Consider the following 21,531-nt stretch of genomic DNA (forward strand, 5'->3'; position numbering starts at 1 on the left):
TTGGCAATAAAAACATTGGATCCAGCAGTGACGAAAGATTCATGTTTGAAGGAAAGCAATCCAAGATAATTTCACTGCTAGCACTTAGAGAGGGTCCAAATAAACTCGACAACACATCCAATATACAAGGTACATTAACAAGGAGAATACTCAGTACCACAGGGCACATTCCAACCAAACACATTTCAAAATGAGAAGCTTATGCCAATGAAAGTAATGAGCCCTTTCTTACACAGAACCGAAGGGAAATCAGACATTGATGGGAAGGACACTTACTCAGACACTAATCTGCTTTTGATTATTAATGTGTTGCTCCTTCTAAGGCAGATACAGCAACATTCAGAAAGGAAGAAAAAAGACTTCCAAACTTGAATTCTGTTTTTCTCAAATAAATTATCTAAAAGATTATTCATTATGTGGTTTTTAACTTTTTCTGGTCCTTCTGTTGTTCTTTATATCCTTCTTTTAAGTACTTGCTGAATGCATTTCCATGTGACTCTGTGACATGCTCAGAAAACAGGATAACTCTGGGACCTAAGCAAGGATGAGCACACAAGTTTTACTGAGGTTCAACTTCCCTCATGTTCTGAGGGGAAAAGACATATGATACAGTTTTATCACCCATATGTAATATGAAGTCTGTACTAAAGCCAAACAGTTGTGGGAAAATATATGTTTTAAATACAGTCTCCTGAACGCTACACATTTAATTCCAGTAGTGGTACTAGTATCTTATGTTACAGTTTCACAAAGTGAAATAATTATTAATAATTATTTATTATTAATAATAATATATTATTTCATTCGATCATCATAGAATCTTCTTAAGTAAATGGAATAATAGTATTCTTATTTTATAAATGAGGAAAATTGAGACTCACAGATTCCATACTAGGGACACATTTTAACACTTAATTCAACATCCCTTCCACTACCCCATGCTACCCCTTTAACCAGAGTAGCATATATTTTCTGAGTGTCTACCATGCACTAGATACTGTGCCAGGAAGCTGTGAGTACAGTGGTAAATAAGAAAACCTCACACCCTGTCCTCAAAAGAATTTTAATAAAAATTATTATTTGATAATTTACACAAAATCAGTTTTATAGTAACTAAGGTCACTGAATGGATAGAAAATTTACTGACTAGGCTGGAAAATGTAACACCAGAAAATCATTAAGATTAGAGAAGTTTCTATATAAGTATAATTTGAAACGTATTTACAAGGCTCCATTAATCCCCAAATTTCAGTTTTTTAACACACTGTTTTTCTCTCATGCATGTAAAGCCAGTCTGTAGACTAAAGAACATGGGGGAGGGAAGGCAGCTCTGTTCCATGCAGTCATTCATGAGCTGTATTGGCAGAAGTTTAGCTGTCTTCAACAGGGGGCTCCCACGGTTGCCTTGGACATTGGTATCCAACTGGCTGACTAGGAAAGAGTGGAGAAAATCAAGTGGTTTCTGTGGGTCCAGTTATCCATCTATGTTCCATTGTCCAGAATTGTGTCTCATGCCTAACTTAACTGCAAGAGAGGTTGTAAAATGTAGATCAACTGTGCCCAGGATGAAAAAGAAACTGATTTTCTCAACAGCTATCCATTACCTGTCACAACCAATCTCCAGTTGGGTAACCTAAAAGAAATTATTTAATCTCTACAGTTGCCTCTGAAAAATGGAGATACTGTATCTCATTGCATCCAAAACACCATCTTTTTTTAAGCTGTGCTATTATTTTATGTGCCACTGAGTAAAAGAAAAAACAGTACCACCAACTAAACTAGATTCGTACATACCATCAATTCCAAAAGACATTCTGACTTACCAATATTAAAATATGAGGGGAAGGGAGGATGCAATGAATTGAGGAAATATAGTAATAATATCTGCTTCCTTGGATTATTGGAAAATTAAATAAAGCAGTGTGCCAAAAAAATAGGTCATGTTGCAGAATCACCACAGAGTTCTAAGTTATTAGCTAAAACAACAGTCACATACAACCAAATCAAACAAAACCTACACAAAAACAAATCTTGGCTTGGAAATACACAGCAGGTATTGAGGCATTCTTGCAACTGTCAAGCAGAGTCACTACAGGGCAAACCCTGAGTGCCGTCCACCCCCTTTCCAATCTTTCCTATGACCATTACTCCCTGTTGAACCTCCTAGGCTCAGAGAGAGGAAAGAAAAGCAACAGCCAGAAGCAGACAGCAGTTTCCCTTCTTGGAATGTTCCCTGGTATTGATACAGATGTTTCAAAGTCCTTCTTTGAGGCAGAACAACGTAATGACTGAGACATGCTTCTCACGTCAAATGATTCAGATTTGAACTGCAGATCCTCCAAATTAACTAACTTCCCTAAACCTCTGGTCTCCTCATGCATGGTATGGGGATAATGACAGTATACATCTCTGGCTGTTAAATGAGATCATCCGTGTGAAGTCCTTAGCACTGCACACGGCTTATAGTAAGTACTTAATAAGCATAGCCGTTATTTGAACCTATGATTTTTACCCTACCCTCTTGTGCCTTTTGTGAGTCATTACCCATCAGAAACTACACGAGCAGCTTGCAAGGAGCCATAAAAAAACAAAACCCTATCCTCATTTTTCTCCACTCCTTCTTCCTGAACCCAGCAACTAGAATAACAGTACTGCTTTCTCTGTAGTACTGGGTCCACCATAACTTTATACCCCTATAGCCTTTTCTCAGAACTGCTGGGAAGGAGATCCTATATTCCTGTATTTCGTTTCATCAGCATCCTAAATCATGACAATATTGCCTCATTCCTCAGACCAAAGTAAAGACCTTGAAAATAACCACTAAGTAAAAAAAACACCCTAGAAATTATAGATCAGTCACTATAATTTTTGCTTTTGTTTGTTTGTTTTCCACTTTAAAACCATTACTGACACCATTTACAAACGGAGGATACAAAGAGATCTAGATCTGGATCTAGACATAGATATGATGTCATGCAAGGTCACCACAAAGTTCTAAGCAGTCACTCAACCTAAAAAGATAAAGTCATCCAACAACTAAAATCATGCATATACATGCACATTCTATATGTATAGAGTAATAATATACAACCTAATGATGTAGAATGAAGAAGGAACACAAGGGAATGTAGTTCTGTTGACCAATATCATCCATGTTGATCAGCAGAAACATCATTTCACAGAATATAGTGTAGCAAGATTAGATCATTTCCCTGAGTAAATAAATTCCATCTCGTAATTGTTGATGACATAAGTCATCATAAGTAGTTTACTAACTAGTTTATTAGTGCTTTTATTAGTAACTAACCTCACAAAGAAACTAATCCACCTCTTAATTAATCTAAGGTGTGAATCCTGCTTCAGGTAAGGAAAAATATTACGTGAAAATCAGGTGATCATTGCTAATTCATATCCATTTTAATGGATCAGTGTTTGATCTTATCTGACACAACCAACATAATGCTATAAGTAGACAGTCACATCCCCTGGTGAACTATCTGGATATCTTTTCTGCACAGGGCTAATTCACAAAATATTGCTGCCAGTACTTCATTACTAGTGAACCTACTACAGAAGAAGTATTTCTTTAAAACACAGTACTGTTCTATTACAAATATTCTACCTTAACTTTTCTTACTTCATTACTAGTGAACCTACCACAAAAGAAGTATTTCTTTAAAACACAGTACTGTTCTATTACGAGCATTCTATCTCAATTTTTCTGATGATTAAAGGGGATTTTAATTATACAATCAATGAGAAAATAGATAGAAACCATCTGGACATTGTTCTGTTTTCTGCCAAATAATTTTCTTTTGTTTTACATATCAATGACTTAAGCTAACAAAGGAATTTCAGTGCCAGTCATTTGTCCTTGGCAGGGCTAGATCTTTTTTATGTTATGAAAGATCTTTTAAATTTACTGATTGAGAGTCAAATTATCCCACACGGTCAGTGAATTAACCTCAACATTTTCCTACACATAAAACTAAGAACAAAGGGTATTTTTTAATTACTTGATCTTTAAAGCATACAAACTTTAAATCATTTTGTGCTTCAATGTTTTTACTAATCAGGGTGGTCAAAACTCAAAACACTTTCTCTTTTTTGAGATGCTGATGGAAAATGCTTAACCAGTAGGGTACTTAAAAAAAAAAAGTACTATTGGTTTTAAATGAAATAAAAGAATGGAGAAGGACATGGCATGAAAGAAACAGAGAGCCTTCCAAAAGTTATATTGCTATAATACTGGGCGGCCAGTCTGCACCAAGTAAACCTTTAGGAAACTCTAGCAGAGAAGGCTCCTGGGGACAGACTGCCCAGGAGTCTAGCTGCAAGTATGAGGACCTAGAGGGGTGGGATAGGGAGGGTGGGAGGGAGACACAAGAGGGAGGAGATGTGGGGATATAGGTATATGTATAGCTGATTCACTTTGTTATACAGCAGAAACTAACACACCATTGTAAAGCAATTATACTCCAATAAAGATGTTTAAAAAAAAAAAAGAACAAAGGGGAAGGGAGTAGGGATAAATTAGGAGGTTGGGATTAACATATACATACTACTATATATAAAATAGATAATCAACAAGGACCTACTGTATAGCACAGGGAATTCTATTTAATACTCTGTAATAACCTATATGGGAAAACAACCTGAAAAAGAATAGATATATGTATGTGTATAACTGAATCACTTTGCTGTACACCTGAAACTGACACAACTTTGCAAATCAACTATACTCCAATATAAAATAAAAAATTTAAAAAAAAAAGTGAACTACCTGAAAAAGCAAATCAACTATTAGGTCAGAAACTAAAATTCACTTCTGCCATTGCTCCTAGAATGGAAGAAAAAGTGGCATGTTGGCCATGGACTTTGCCACATTTCTCTGGTAAGCACCATGATTTTGACTTTGAAAGGTGAGTTTTGTTTCTTAAATCTACTCTTTGTAGGGAATTGCACAAAACAGAAGGTAGCTCCTTCCACGGAGCAAAGAAGCAATAAGATTTTTTTCAGCATTCTCTAGAGGCATCTCTGTAATAAGCAGGATTTGTTGATTTGATAGGTGGGTATAAAAAACCAGTAGCGTCTGGGACTTGGAAATTTAGTGTCCAAAGACTACTAAAGAATTACATTACCATTTACAGTAGGGAAAAGAAGGTACTGATTTGAAAGTCTGATTCACAGCTATATATTTTAGAGATAATCTGTGGGACTAACACACAAAAGTTTTTCAAAGATATCTTAAAGATTTCTTTGGAGGAAAGGAAAGAAGCGGAAATTGTTATAAGATTTATTAAACTGTCAACAGTTCTGAAAGGAAAGAATTTGACCAAGAAACATTTTTCTCCCTTGGACACCTCTTTAAAACAACAACGATGATCTGTTTGGGGTTAGGAAGTACTATGAAAATTCACAGAGAAAAAAAATCAAGGAGAGAAAATTACCTTTTATCTGTTACTAAGCTGACATTAGTTTACTATCCTCATTTTTTGAAAAAAATTCACAATTTATTATAGTCAGATGAACTTCTTTGATTGTTATTACTTTCAGAGGTGATTCTCCAAGGTGATTCTCTTAACTCCATTACTGAAAGTTAGGGGAAGACAGAATTTAATGACTCAGTACGTGAGGTCCAAAAACTGATCCCAACCTAAAGATAAATCTTTATCGTACTGTAAGGATTTTTGATGAAAAAATTTTAAATTAAATTAGTGAGCTTCCAACAAACATAATGAAATTATTTTGTCTTCACCTTAATATTTATAGATCCTTGATGATTACCAGACTTTAACTTGTATAACTCCCTGTAAATTAAATACAGTATATTAAAAGGGATGATGTAGGTATTTTTAAATAAAATAAACACATTTTCAAAAAGCTACGTGGTAAGGTGTATCTTAGAGATATCTGCAGAGGGAACCCGAGAAATAGTCATATTGGAAACTGTAAATGGAATGGAGATGATGGGGGCAAAGAGGAGATATAGCAGTGTTGGGGGAGGGCCATGGCCTTTGGCCATAAACTGCTTGGCATTTGAAACATGGCCCTGGCTCTGGCTACCTTTAGCAAGTTACTCTATAAACTTCAGTTTCTTCCTACTTCTTAGAACTGTTTTGAGGATTGTGGGGGAGGAGGAAATTTTCCTCTACCCTTCTAGGCTCTGCTGGCTGGTCTAAGAATTAAATTGACATGAGACAGATTAACAGGAGAAAATTAAACGAAAGTTTAATAACACATATACATGGAAGAGACCCACGAAAACTGAATAACTCACCAAAATGGCTGAAACCTTCACTTTAAATATCACCTTCAGCTAAAGACAACAGAGGATGTTGGGAGTAGTGATTTGGAACTTCGAAGGGGAGGAAAGCAATTGACATGAAGATAGAAAAGCAAATGTTTGGTAAATAAATGTTTGCTGGGCCCTGCAGAGACAGTGGGACACAGAGAGGAATTTTAACAAGCAGACTTTACTATACTCCTCCTTGTCTACTATACCTAGCTCATACTATAGTGAACTATGGTGATACCTCCCTTTCTGGAATGGTCCTCCATTTAAATTCCTTAGGCAACTAAGGGGGAAGTAAAAAGAAAGACTTCCTCACTCTTCTGTTCCTTAAAAATAATCAACTTAGGGCTTCCCTGGTGGCGCAGTGGTTGGGAGTCCGCCTGCCGATGCAGGGGACACGGGTTCGTGCCCCGGTCCAGGAGGATCCCACATGCCGCGGAACGGCTGGGCCCGTGAACCATGGCCACTGAGCCTGCGCGTCTGGAGCCTGTGCTCCGCAACGGTAGAGGCCACAACAGTGAGAGGCCCGTGTACTGCTAAAAAAAAAAAAAAAAAAAAAAAGTCAACTTAATTGAAACCTCAGGCCAAAGAGACACATTTTGGGGTGACAAATTTTGCTCCCTCACAGGGTTAAATAAGATTGCATATGTTATATGCCTTACATAACATATATAACTATATATGTGCTACATACCACCACAGTACCAGGTACACAAAAGATAGTAAACATGAATGCTCTGTCCCCTAGACTGAAGGAGTGAGGTAGGAGAAGGAAGCAGTGAAGGGACAGTGAAGGATGCAAGTGGATGATGAGCTAACCTGGGACAACAGAGATGATGTGGTGTGCTGCCGGAGCCCCACTTCCTACGGCCACCAACAGGGTTGCCTGCTGACAGGTCACAGCAGAGTCCCTTTCAGGGAATGGCCTGAATAGAGGTGTCTCCCCCAAAGCCATACCCTGTCCCGCAGGCAGCTGCATTCAATGGCTGGAGCAAAAGGCATCCAAAGGCTCAACTCAGGACATCCATAAAGTGCCGTCCCAGCTTCAGAGTGCCGGATGGGATCCACTGGGACTTCTGCTGCAAATGCAGCACAGATCAACTTCTCCCACTGCCCAGTACAGCTTCCCTCCTCCCTTTACAGGTGCTATTCCTGCGAACACTCCCAAATAAATCTCCCGCCTGCAAATTTCCATCTCAGAGTCTATCTCCCTAGGATAAAAGGTAATATAAGTGGAGGAGAGGGTGGATTAGTTCAACGTGAAGAAGCAGGGATTTTCTGGGATTATGAATGATTAATATTATAACTATGCTAGATCATTCACATAGTTTTTCTCTTCAACTACATGTGTGATTATCCCCATTCGACAGATTAAGAGAGGTTAAGTGATTTGCCTAATATCACAGAGCCACCAATTAATTGAAAAACTTTCAGCCCAAGTTTATCCATCACTGAAGTCTGGACTCTTTCTACTGCATCATGCTGTCCCCCAACCACATCACTTTATTTATTTATTTTTTTAATATCTTTGTTGGAGTATAATTGCTTTACAATGTTGTGTTAGTTTCTGCTGTACAACAAAGTGCATCAGCTATAAGTATACATATATCCCCATATCTCTTCCCTCTTGCGTCTCCCTCCCACCCTCCCTATCCCACCCCTCTAGGTGGTCACAAAGCACTGAGCTGATCTCCCTGTGCTATGCGGCTGCTTCCACTAGCTATCTATTTTACATTTGGTAGTGTATATATGTCCATGCCACTCTCTCACTTCGTCCCAGCTTCCCCTTTCCCCCACCATGTCCTCAAGTCCAGTCTCTACATCTGCATCTTTATTCCTGCCCTACCACTAGTTTCATCAGTACCGTTTTTTAAGATTCCATATATGTGCGTTAGCATACGGTATTTGGTTTTCTCTTTCTGACTTACTTCACTCTGTATGACAGACTCTAGGTCCATACACCTCATTACAAATAACTCAATTTTGTTCCTTTTTGTGGCTGAATAATATGCCACTATATATATGTGCCACATCTTCTTTATCCATTCGTCTGTCGATGGACACTTAGGTTGCTTCCATGTCCTGGCTATTGTAAATAGGGCTGCAATGAACATTGGGGTGCATGTATCTTTTTGAACTATGGTTTTCTCAGGGTATATGCCCAGTAGTGGGATTGCTGGGTCATATGGTAGTTCTATTTTTAGTTTTTTAAGGAACCTCCATACTGTTCTCCATAGTGGCTGTATCCATTTACATTCCCACCAACAGTGCAAGAGGGTTCCCTTTTCTCCAGCCACATCACTCTAAATGAGAGGTGTGTGAGATGCAGTAAGAAGGGTTGAAGGCACAGTGGTTCAGATCAATTTCCCATTCACAAATCCCAACTTTTGTTAACACGGCTCAGCCTCTGTTTTCAATTTCTTGTGCCCTGAGCTTTTGGGTTTTCCTTTAAGGCTGTTTCTCAACCCCAAAACGCCAGATATTTAGTATATGAATTTTCTCTGTGTGTGTTTCTGTCTTTTTGTCCAAACATCCTATTTTAAAGGAACATCCTATTTTAACATCCTTTAACCTATAATTAAAAGTTAAAATAAAAGAACATGCACTTTAGAGTCTGAGAACTGAATTTTAATCCCAGCTCTGTTATTTACTCGCTATGCATCTCAGAAGAATGGATTCACCTCTTGTAGCCTCGTTTTTTATCATCTGTGTACGGGAGTAATAATAGCCATCTCATATGGTTGTTGTGAGGTTCCCATGAAATAACCCACATTAAGCACACAGCACAGTGGGCATTCTATATATCCTCAATCCAACAATCTCACTCTTTTCTAAAAAACTCCCTGATGGTTCTGCACAGTCAGGAAGTGAATAATTTGCCTTCCCAGACTGTGTCACATCTCCTTTACAATATACCTATTCTGACTCACAATACACATACACATTCCAGAAGCGATATCTAGCCTCTCTAGGTCTTTATCATCATGCCTCTTACCCGGGTCCTAGACATAATGTAAAACCCATCTTGAATGGTTAGAACATCTAAGTCACACTCTCTTTTCCTGGGAAGATGAGGGCTCCTCACTTCCCCTTTGTTCAGCCCTGATGCTCAGGACAAAGCATCCCATCACACCCAAAGGATCTGGGTCTTCCGAGGAACAGAAATTATTCCTGCTCAGAAAAATAGGCTGGATTCTCCTGAATTAAATATTTAGAATCCCATATTGAGACTTAAACCCACAAACTCTGATTTCCAGCAAGGGACACACCCCCTCAATCACAATCACTGTTTGGGTAGGGAAATGTTTGCCACATTTTATTTTGGACTTTGAAATACAATAATTAATATCTATTTAACACTTACTATGTGCCAGACACTCTGCTAAGTGTTTTTCTGCATTGTGTTATTAAGCCTCATGAGAAACCTAGTTAGTTATTATAATCATCCCAATTTTATAAAAGAAGGAAAACAGTGTCAAAGAAAGTATCCTTGCCCCTGATTCTAGGAGGAATGGAAAGCTGGGGCCACCCTAGTTATCAGCTCAACCAGACTGAACAGGGAGCTGAAGGACATAAGAACTAGAGAGAACCACCAATAAGAATAAGCTTATAAGAAGAGGAAGGAGAAAAAAAAAACCTTTTCATATTGTGAAAGGAAAATCCAAATGGAGCTGGTATTACTAAGAGAGCTCTCTAAAAAGGAACCCGGAGGCCATAGAGGAAGTGTGACGTATGCACATCTCAGCCTGGATGGAATCTGAATTTTTGAGCACTTATCGTCCTAACGAAGACATCCAGAACATCAGCCAGAAACCCAAGATACTTATCAGACCCTCACCCTAAAATAACTTGTGATAGCCTATCTATTATCAGACCCTTTACCTAAAACAACTCATAACAGCCTATCCCTTAAGGAGAAGTATTTCCTTTCTTGTGTCAGGATACAGCCTTGTGGCCTTTGCCTTTATAAGCTCCTGACTCTTTCTCTTCCCCGGAACACTCTTTCAGTTTTATCCAAATCTGTGTCTCCCAAATCGCAATTCTTAAGACCCCAAATAAAGCTGTTTGTTCTTTGCAGCCTCTATATTGATTATGGTTCAACAGTGCTTATATTCATCAGCTTATATTTGCACTTTCCAACTACCTATTAAGCAGCATTGATTTTACTATGGAGATACTTTCTAGGAAAGTAACTGAGTTTCCCCAAATTCCAGTTCCGTTTTTAAGCAGAAGAAGAAAATGGAGAGAGCTATACATTTAGTCAATCGGGATGTTTGACCTTGTTAAAAACAAAAACAAAACAAAAAACCTCTGAAGACAAAGCAGAGGCAGGAAGCTAACTTAAAGGGACACAGCAAGGAATTCACTAGGCCAAGATTAAAGGCAAAAGTGCTGAAACCAGATAGTCTGCCTAATTCACCAAGCTTGATCTTTTTAAATAAATTTACTCTGCTGGGATGTTATTCCTTTCTCTCTCTAGGGCTTCTACTGAGTATTGACTAGATTTTTCCTGGATCAAGTGAAGTCATTTGCTTGAATTTGTCACCCCTATTTACTAAAAATCAGACAATTTATATGTTTCACCAAGTTTGATATCTTAAGTCAAATTATGAACAAGTAAAGCTACTTTAATTGAAGAAAATGAGATCTTGCATTCTTTGATTGCAAGATTGCATGATTGCAAGATTTGCATGATTCAGTGAAGTTGAGTTGTTCATTATCTCACTTTCTCTCCCAACCCAAAGCATCGCATTGAGGTCATTTATCCAAGCCACTTTAAAATCAATTGTTAGGCTTTTTTTTAACATCTTTATTGGAGTATAATTGCTTTACAATGGTGTGTTAGTTTCTGCTTTATAACAAAGTGAATCAGCTATACATACACATATATCCCCATATCTCTTCCCTCTTGCGTCTCCCTCCCTCCCACCCTCCCTATCCCACCCCAGGCATTCTGCATATACAGTAAGCTTAGCCTCTATCTGTGACATAAGGAAGTCAGGAATATCTTTAGCCCGAATTTCCCAGAGCTGGGAGAAGCCCAGTGTTCCTCCTCTAGTAGAGCAATGCAGCGAAAAGCTAGTCGCTTCCTCTGTACCCTTGCAGGGTTGTCAGGCTTCAATAGATGCAGTCATGGCAGCATGGAGTTGGTGGTGGATTCACCTTCATAGGCAGACAAGAAATTCAGTAATGTCCACATTCTCCCTGGTGACCCTTCTACTTTACAGCCCAAAATTAGAAGCAGGCTTTCTCCATGTGGTTCAAGGTTACAGGGGCAATACTGGAGATTCTTAAACTAGCAGTTTAGTGATACACAGGCAGCACTATGCCCCTGTCCCTTAATTTTGTCTTACAAAATGGGAATCTTGATTTTTCCCAACTAAAATATCTTCCAAGGGGATAGTGATCTGACTGTGACATCAGCCACTCCCATTGAGCAGAAAGGCTATCTTAGAAGTGCTAAGACTGGTTGCGGTCTCTTTTCTATCTGCCATTACTCTTCCTCAACACTTCCTTCTCAGTTTAACCTGCAAAGACACTATAAGCCCTTCACTGGAAAGGGATATGCTTTAAGTTATTTGTTCTGCCATGTTGGAAATTTTGCATTGATTAAGTCACACGCTTTCAACCTCTCACCCTTATAAACAGCACCGTTAACGTGCAGCACAGTTCACTGGCATTGATAGTTAAGTCTGTGTTCATAGTCTAGATGGTAATACCTAGAGGGAAGATAACTGTCCCTTATTAGGATCAATAATATGGTCTTGGACTTGTTAACATGCTGTTATAACTATTTGAGCTAGCCAGGAAAAGATATTTCTTATCCAATTAAAGACTTTTTTAGTACCTATGTACTATATGTATGGCACAGTGATTTTTAAAAAATATATAGCCCTGGTGTTTTTGTGTCTTGTCTTTACTTTCCCCATCCTAGATTTACTGCTTTAGAAAGAACCTAGTCCTGGGTCAGCAAACATTTTCTGAGAAAGTCAGATAGTAAGTATTTTAGGAAAGGACCATACAGTCCCTCTGTCACCACTACTCACTCTGCCATTGTAACGTGAAAGCAGTCCTGATCAATATGTAAACAAATGAATGTGTCTGTGTCTCAATAAAACTTTATTTACCAAAACAGGTGACAGGCCAGATGTAGCCATAGTTTGATGATCATGATCTAAACCAAAAGGTTGATGAGGGCAAGAAATGATCTTTTCTTGTGTCCCTAGCACCTAGCACACTGTGGATATTCAAATCTGTTAACTAAATGAATAAAAACAAATTTTAAAGGACCAAGAAACTATCCTAGATCAATATTAATAGCAAATGTATAGTGTTTCACACCTGTCAGTGTGGAACAAAGTAACCTGTCAGTAGAGAAACATTTGCTGAATAACTGAAACTCCATTTTATTTCGCACCCATGATTAATCTCTTTTATTCTTTTTTTTTTTTTTTTTTTGCGGTACGCGGGCCTCTCACTGTTGTGGCCTCTCCTGTTGCGGAGCACAGGCTCCGGACGCACAGGCTCAGCGGCCATGGATCACGGGCCCAGCCACTCCACGGCATGTGGGATCTTCCTGGACCGGAGCACGAACCTGTGTCCCCTGCATCAGTAGGTGGACTCTCAACCATTGCGCCACCAGGGAAGCCCTGTCTTTTATTCTTGACTTATGCACTGGATTATCTTTTGGGAATTTATTCTTGGTTCAAAACATCATTAAAAGATGCATTAGGGCTTCCCTGGTGGCACAGTGGTTAAGAGTCTGCCTGCCAGTGCAGCGGACACGGGTTCGAGCCCTGGTCTGGGAAGATCCCACGTGCCACAGAGCAACTAAGCCTGTGCGCCACAACTACTGAGCCCATGCGCCTAGAGCCCGAGCTCCACAACAAGAGAAGCCAACGCAATGAGAAGCCCACGCACCACAACGAAGAGTAGCACCTGCTTGCCAGAACTAGAGAAAGCCTGTGCACAGCAACTAAGACCCAATGCAGCCAAAAATAAATAAAAATAATAAATTAATTTTTTAAAAAAAGATGCATTAAACGTGGTCTGTGGCCTTGAATATATTTGCTCCTTTAAAAAGTGCTCCAGGTAGGCTTCCCTGGTGGCACAGTTGTTGAGAGTCTGCCTGCCGATGCAGAGGATGCGGGTTGGTGCCCCGGTCTGGGAAGATCCCACATGCTGCGGAGCGGCTGGGCCCATGAGCCATGGCCGCTGAGCCCACGCGTCCGGATGCTCCGCAACAGGAGAGGCCACAACAGTGAGAGGCCCGCCTACCGCAAAAAAAAAAAAAAAAAAAAAAGTGCTCCAAGTAGAAACAGACAAATTGAAGAGCTGCTTCTTTTTCGTGTGTTCCCATTCACATGTTGTTTTAATTTTTCAGCTTCATCAGGCAGGTAGGCTGCCATCGGGTTGATTCTTGACAGTTCTCAGTGGTTTTAGCTAAAACTTTGGCAGTTGATTTTTTTTTTTTTTTTGTAATGAAGGCAGCCAATGTTTTGACAAAATTCAACCCTCTGTCCCTAGAGAAATTATTCAGTTTTTAAAACTTGTTTTCAGACCAACTTTTCCCAGAAAGACTTCGTATCTTCCTTCTCTTTCAGGAATTCTCTCTTTTTGCAGTCAACTGTCACAGTTGATAGCTTACTGGCTATAAAAAGTTTTTAACTTTCAGTACAAAATAAACAAGGTGACATTGCAAATACGCCTTATGAATCAATAAGCATACTATTTTTTAAGGCATTTGCACAATATCCCCTATCATAAGATGCTCAGGTGGCAAAATAAAGGAAATTAGAATTATAATCACCCAAAATAAATGATTTGTCCTCTGGTTAAATAGAGAAATGTCAGTATTAAGGTTTGTAACAAAAATTCATCATAAGAAGAGACCTGTATAGTTTCTTTTTTTTCTGCTTAGTTTTTTTTTTAATGTTTTTCTTCAAGCTCTATTGAGTTAGGGTTGACAAATAAAAATTGCATATATTTAAGGTCTACAACATGATAATTTGATATACGTATACACTGTGAAATGACTACCACTATCAAGCTAATTAACATATCCATCAACTCACATAGTTGCCCTATTTTTGTGTGTGGTGAGGACCCTTAAGGCTTACTCTCAGCAAAATTCATGTATATAATACATTATTATTTACTATAGCCACCACGCTGTACATTAGAGCTCCAGAACTTATTCTTTTTTTTTTCACGGAAAGGCATTTTATTTTAAATATATTGTAGTAGTGTGTACGTGTCAATCCCAAACTCCCAATCTATCCCTCCCCCGCCCCACTCTTCCCCACTGGTAACCGTAAGTTCCTTCTCTAAGTCTGTGAGTCTATTTCTGGAGAACTTATTCATCTTATAACTGGAAGTTTGAACACTTGACCAACATCTCCCCATTTCCTCTACCCCCAGCTCCTGGTAACCACTATTCTGCTGTGTCTATGAGTTCAACATTTTTAGGTTCCACTGGCAGAGGCCTATATAGTTTCTCAACCAAAAAAAAAATCTCAATATTCAGGATAGAAAAAAAATCTACCTGACTTCCATTCCTTTTTCTGATCTATTTTTTCAAAAAAGTCTTACTATAATGTCTTTCTTTTCTCCAAAAAATTGTATCTAGAGGCTTCAGAAAATTAGCACTGGGAAAACTAGCACTGCCCTAAAAAAAAATAAAAAGTTTGTAGCTACCTTATCCTATACTGGAGCCCATATATGCCGGGTTATTGAAATTATCTGGTCAGTCTATAAAGCATACAGAGGACTGGGCCCCACTAAAGGGTTTGGCTGAGGACTCTGTTAGTTTTGATTGGGGTACTCTTCAGATGGTCCTCATGGCATTTCAGATTCGGGAACCCCTGCACCAGAAGACTCTCCCAGCAAGACTGCTGCATCTAGTCCACACTTTAATGATGATTCAAGAGGCCCCAGATTCCTTTTCTCAGCAGTGAGTACATTTTATTTTCACCCTTTTGATCTTCACCAAAAATTAGGTGCCAGCCACAAAATCCTATTTACTCTTACTGTAAGCCCAGCAACTGTCTTAACAACCACAGACCCTCTTTCATTTTGTAGCTATTCCAATCTTTGAAAACAGAGGCTGATGTTCACACACAGAAGTGTACTTTTCATAAAGCCACAAAATAAAGTGACTGTTTCTAGTTCTGACTGAAGAAAAACCATGTGTCAGTTTAAATATCTTCTGCCCTGATTACACACGTCAGTGTGTGAAAATATTTACAGAACCTAAGTATGGAATTCAATGCAACAATGTGAAATTCCACCCATCACACTTGTGAAATTCAGACACACAGCACCAATGATTAAAATAAAGAAAAACAACAACAACAAATATTTGCCGAGTGTCTATATGTGTCAGGCAATGGACAGATAAACAAAAACTTTCATTAAAAAAAATAGCGTTTTAGTGATTTCAGTGCCATGATTGATGAATTCCTTCATTAATATTTCCCAGCAAGTATTTAAGTTTCCCCAAAGAAATGATGTTTCAGCAAAGAAAATTATTTAGATGTGGTAACAATTGGTTTTTCTTTCCTGTATTGCTGAGATTTTAAAGATTATTTTTTTTGGCAGATTCAACAGAACTGTTGACTTGGGTTCATAGTGTATATAGCTGATCTTATATTCTTTTGATAGTTTGATCAAGTGTCCAAAAATGATACATTTCTTTTCTCTATGGAAAGTTTAGCATGGGCTCTTGTCTTTCAGAGCCTCCAGGCTTAGCTTATGGGAGAATTTATATATTAAGAGAGCTCAGTTAGAAACTTAATGCAACTTTTCTGAAGCAAAGTTAAGGCTGAAACTAAGACAGCAGCAGTAAAAGGAGCAGCGAGGCAGGGGAGAAAAGAAAGAGTATTAAGTGTGTCTCCAGGACTGTTTCTAGTTGGCAACCTGGAAGAATTGTGATACTATATCTACTAAGATGGGAGATACATAAGGAGCAGCTCTGGTGTGATGCAGAGGGGGAGAAATGATGACATCAATCATAAATACATTGCATGTGCAATGCCCACAGGACCAAGTACTTTCAGGTAAGCTATTGGATTGGTAGAAGAAAATAACACCCCTAGCTGAATTCTCAAGAGTAAGGGCCAAACAAGGTATGCACAATGCTCTAAAGGATTATGTACCAGCTATCTATTGGCCACAAGGATGCTGCACAACATAACAAACAACTACATAATTCAATGGCTTTAAATAATAAGCAATGATTTAGTTCTAGATTCTGCTGGTGATTGAATGGTTCTTCTGGTCCCAGCTAGACTCAGTCATGCTTTTGTAGTCAGGTACCAGCTGTCTTGGCTGGGTTTAAAGTTTTGGCTGTGACAACTGGGCTGACTCAGCACTGCCCAGCATAATCTCTCATCCTCCAACAGGCTCATTCTCAAGACAGTGGCAAGGTTCAGCCAGGGAGCATGAAAGCTTTCACAAGGCCTATTGAGGCCTGGCTCGGAACTGGGCACAGCTTCACCTCTGCACATTCTACCAGCCAGAGCAAGTCAAAGGCCAACTCAGATTCGAGGAGTAGAGAAATAGACTCTACTTTCAAACAGGAAGAAATTCAAAGTCACATGGCAATGGGTACAAATCAGGGAGGGGTGGAAAATTGGGGCCATTTCTGCAATCAATGTATCATAGATCAGAATCAGATTTTTCTGATACAATCTGTTTCCTCACCTTAGGAAAGGAGAATCAGAGGTGTATAGAATTTTAGAGCTGAAAGGGAATTGAGTGATTACGCTCTCAAATCCTTTCATTTACTCTATGTGGAAGCACAAGGAGGTTTGCTCACTTATAATCAAATAGCTAAAGAGTTACAAAGCCAAGATAAAAAGATAGACTTGCTGGATCTGTGCCCTTCCATCGCACCATGCCCTTAGTTCCCTGGAGTGTTCAGACTCTTTAAATAATGTCGTAGTAGAAATTTTTCATCAGGATGCACTTTTTTTTTCAGAACAATATTTGGAAATGTGTAGTGTTTTAATACAAACAGTGAAAATCTTCATTTGCAGAAAATATTATGAACACAAAGCAACTTTGTACAAATGACTCCATTATCCATCATTAAGAAATATAATAGTGATTAAATACAATGCCTAAATACTATTGAAAGAAAATTATATAAATGGGTTTATTGTGATTTATAAGTTTGACTCTGTGCCACTTGAATTAATAATTTCTTAAAAGAGTAGAACATAAACCATGCTAATCACTTATTTAAGGTTTCTCGAAACACTTCCTGATCCATAAAAGGTATTCTCATGCTATTTGGTTTTTCCAGGTTTTTTTCCTTTACTAGTAATTAAGGAATTCTTAGTTAAGAGTAAAATGTAAGTTGATAGATGGCTGACTTCTCGTGCATAGAAAACTAACTTAAGAATATAGAATTTTAGTCTTTTCTATTTGAAGTACACTTTACTATATTTCAAAATCAGCTTTGATAAACAGGGCTTGATGTGAATGAAATACGTTTAGAGTAGCTTATTTTAAACTAAAAATGTGAAAATGACTAAATAATTAAACAGTAAATTCAGGGAAATGGTTAAATAAATTCTGGATCTTCCATACCAAAAAAAAAATCAAATCAGTGACAAGTGAAAATGCTTTAAAGATAATGTTACAATCAAAAAGAAAGAAAGAGAGAGAGAAAATGTTTTACATAGAACACAATTCCAATTTTTAAAATATGTACAATAAAAATACTGAAAAGACCTATAACAAAATATGAAGTGCTTTCTTCCTTTTGGTGAAAACACTCTAAGTGATTTATACTTTTTTCTTTATACTTTTATGTATTTTTAAATCAAATCAAAATAATTAAAAAATTACATTATTTAAAAGGTTAGTAATTGATAAACAAGAAACTAAGCCACAAGATTAAAGTGATTGCAAATATTTAAAATGCAACCTTTTGAAGATAATATATATGAGAATAAATACTAGACAAAACATTTTAAATGAATATCATATTTTTTAATCATCCTGCATTCATAATGAGTCTTGAAACCATAAAATTAGAATGCACAGTCTAACAATCCCATCTCACAGATAAGAACTTGATTCATGCCCAGAAAGGTTAAGTGACTGATTTATCCAATAATATATAGCCAGTCCACTTTAGAATCAAGACTCACAATATAGCCATCCTCTATTTTATCATTTTACCTCTCTAAAAATACTAAAAAACTTAATAAATTAAAATGCTGAGATTTAACACATAGTGTAGTACCATGTTTTTCAAATATGTGATTTGTCTTGTTCATCTTCTCTCATTTATGAGTTCATCTCTAGAAAGAGTAGTAACTGTTTTATCTTAAAACATTCTCACATTTTCAGGTTTGCATATGGGTAAGACTTTTGATATATTTTAAATTTTTATTATTATCTTGATCTCATTTCAGATATTTCTGCTCTTGATAACAAATTACAATTTTCTTCAGTGATCTTAGTTTAGGAAGAGAAAGTAATACAGAAAGTAAAAATTAAAACATCTATTCCTTACTTACTAGTAAGTAAAAGCCAGTGAGCACCACAGGCCAAGTCTTGTCATTAGTGAATTTCTAGCCTATTGAGATAAAAAGATGCATATGACATGGTGCCTGATTTCAAAGAGCTTATAGTAGAGTAGAGACGGACAGATACACAAGCAACTAAGCAATACAGGGTTGTAGTTACCATAGAAATGTCTTTACAAGTTTAAAAGAGGGATAATTATTTCTACCTTGGGGCATATGAGGTAAGGTTGTCAGGAAATGCTCTGTAAAGTCAAACTTGAGCTGAAAATTCTTCAATAAATTTCAAGTTATTAAAAAAAAAAAAAACTAGCAACCAAGTTTAATGACTTTACCATTCAAATAACTGCCCTATGTATTAAGAAGACAGCAAGAGATATTTTGTAGAAGATGGTTTCCCTCAAAACAACGTTCAATCATCTTATCTGATATACACAATTTTATGAACATATATGCTTATGAATTGAAAAGAATGTGATCAGCCCTAGATTAAGTGTTATGGTAGGTACAGAAATTTATGAGACACATTGCCAGCCTGTGAAGGACATGCAATATTATTATAGAGTCAGTATATGAATACATGGGAATCAGACAGTGTATTAGTTAGAGGAATACTAGCATATATAATACACACAAATACCAGCAATACTATAATGAATATACCCCAAAATTCTGCTGGCCTAACCCAATAAAAGTCTATTTCGTATTCATGTAAGAGTCTATTGTGCATGTTCCTTGTTTGAAAGTGGCTTCCCTCCATTTGATGATTATATAATATCGCTGTATTGGCATATGTTTTGTGTGGCTAAGTAGCCTGTGGGGGGCCTTAAACTGCCACTTGCCCCTCCCTCAAGCACATGCATTAGATAACAGCCCATAGAGTTGCAAGTAGATGTAAGTTCCTGATATGTTCCCCCAGCCAACTTGTGATAAGCGTTCTCACCCACTCTTGGTTTGAACTGACCAATCTGGTCTTAGCCAAGGAATGCCAAACTACTCTACTCAGAGACCCTAATAAAGGCATGAGTCCCAAGTTCTGCTGTCTCTCTTCCTGTACTCTTTCTTGGCCTCCCCACAAGGTCCTTGAGGCATACCATGTACCTCCTCCAGGACCTCTGAGTCACAAGCTTCTCTATTTCAATTCCCTTGTGGCCTTTTGTTGAATCAGAGCTCATCATCCAACACCCCAGACTCTATGTAACAAAGGTTAATTCTTAAAAATCACAACAACAACGATGCAGTGATACAGGCTCTTTCCACCTTGTTTCTCTGTCACTTGCTGGAAGTCTTGTAGTCCTCTGATGCTAGCTGGCAGATGGGGAAAGATAGAATAAAGAAGGTACGCCACTTCTTAACCTCCTTAGTCCAGAAGTGAAATAACTCACCTTCCCTATTACCCACTGGTGGGAACAATGACATAGCCCCACCGACACCTGGAGGGCTGGCTAGGCAGCTGCTTCCCAGCAACAACTCAACACTAGAGAGGGTGGAGCATAAATCTCTGGTGGACACCTGGCCATTCCTGCCATAGATTTCATTTATGGGAGGGGAACTGGCTTTTTTTTTCCTACCACATTTAAAAAATATCTGATTGCGGATCTCATCTATGATTCTGAGTGTTAAATAAACTTGGTCTTCACAAATACTTCTCTTCAAATCTTAGATTTCCTACCAAAATGTGTATGCTTTTGAAACTAGAATCTCTTCAAGCCATCAATTAAAATAATTTATGTTTACATTTTGTTTCTTAGAACTACTTCATAGTTGACACCTCCTTGTGTGAAACCATTTTGGCACATGAATAAATTGACACTCTTTGGGGGGCTTATTCATTCATTCAACAAACATTCATGGAACATCTACCATGTTCTAGGACACACAATACTCAGGAAACAAAGACAGGAGAAGATCTCCAGGATGGCTAGAGAGAGAAGCTGAATACTGTAATTAAACTGAGATTCTAGGGAGTAACTAAAACAATATATTTTTAAAAACCTGTTGCAAATTTTTAGATTTGAGGCCCAAAACCAGGAAATTACTTAGACTATCCAACATGGACAAGCAAAAGCTGTGGGACAAAGAGGGGCAGAGGGTGAGGCTGGCCCTGGGAAAGAAAAAGGCAGACTTCACAGTCATTCCAGATGTAGATTTAACAAGATTCTATGATCAAAATGATGACTCAAAGGTATCAAGATGGAAAACTGGGTGGGTGACGGTGCTCTTAATGGAACTAGAGGAGCCCCACAAATGACAGAGTTTTAAAAGAGAATATAAGTTTCATTAGAGTGTGTTGAGTTTGAAATAACTGTAGATATCTATGTAAAAATTCATCTGGATGTGAGGGAAGTTATCCATGCACAAGCAAGTAAATGCAGTCTAAATTCAGGTCTTACTCTATTTTTTGAGTTTTCTTAAATTAGTGTGCAGGGGAAAAAAAGAAAAGAAAGAAAAGGGAAAAAGAAAAGACAAACAAAGGTAGATAATATCATTGTGTCTTTATGATATTAGATTTGGCACGATTTAGGTCTCCTTTTCAGAGGTCTTAACTGCATTTTGCAAATCAACACAATTTTTTTAATGACAAAATCACCTGGCCTGGTCTTAGTTCAAACTTTGAAGCTTCATCAGACATTTTGAAACACTTACCAAAAGCCATACTGTCTTTTAGGAACAACCTACTCTTTAAAACCAAACCAA

Source organism: Grampus griseus (genome assembly GCF_964374135.1).
Source record: "Grampus griseus genome assembly, chromosome: 11".
Lineage (NCBI taxonomy): Eukaryota > Metazoa > Chordata > Mammalia > Artiodactyla > Delphinidae > Grampus > Grampus griseus.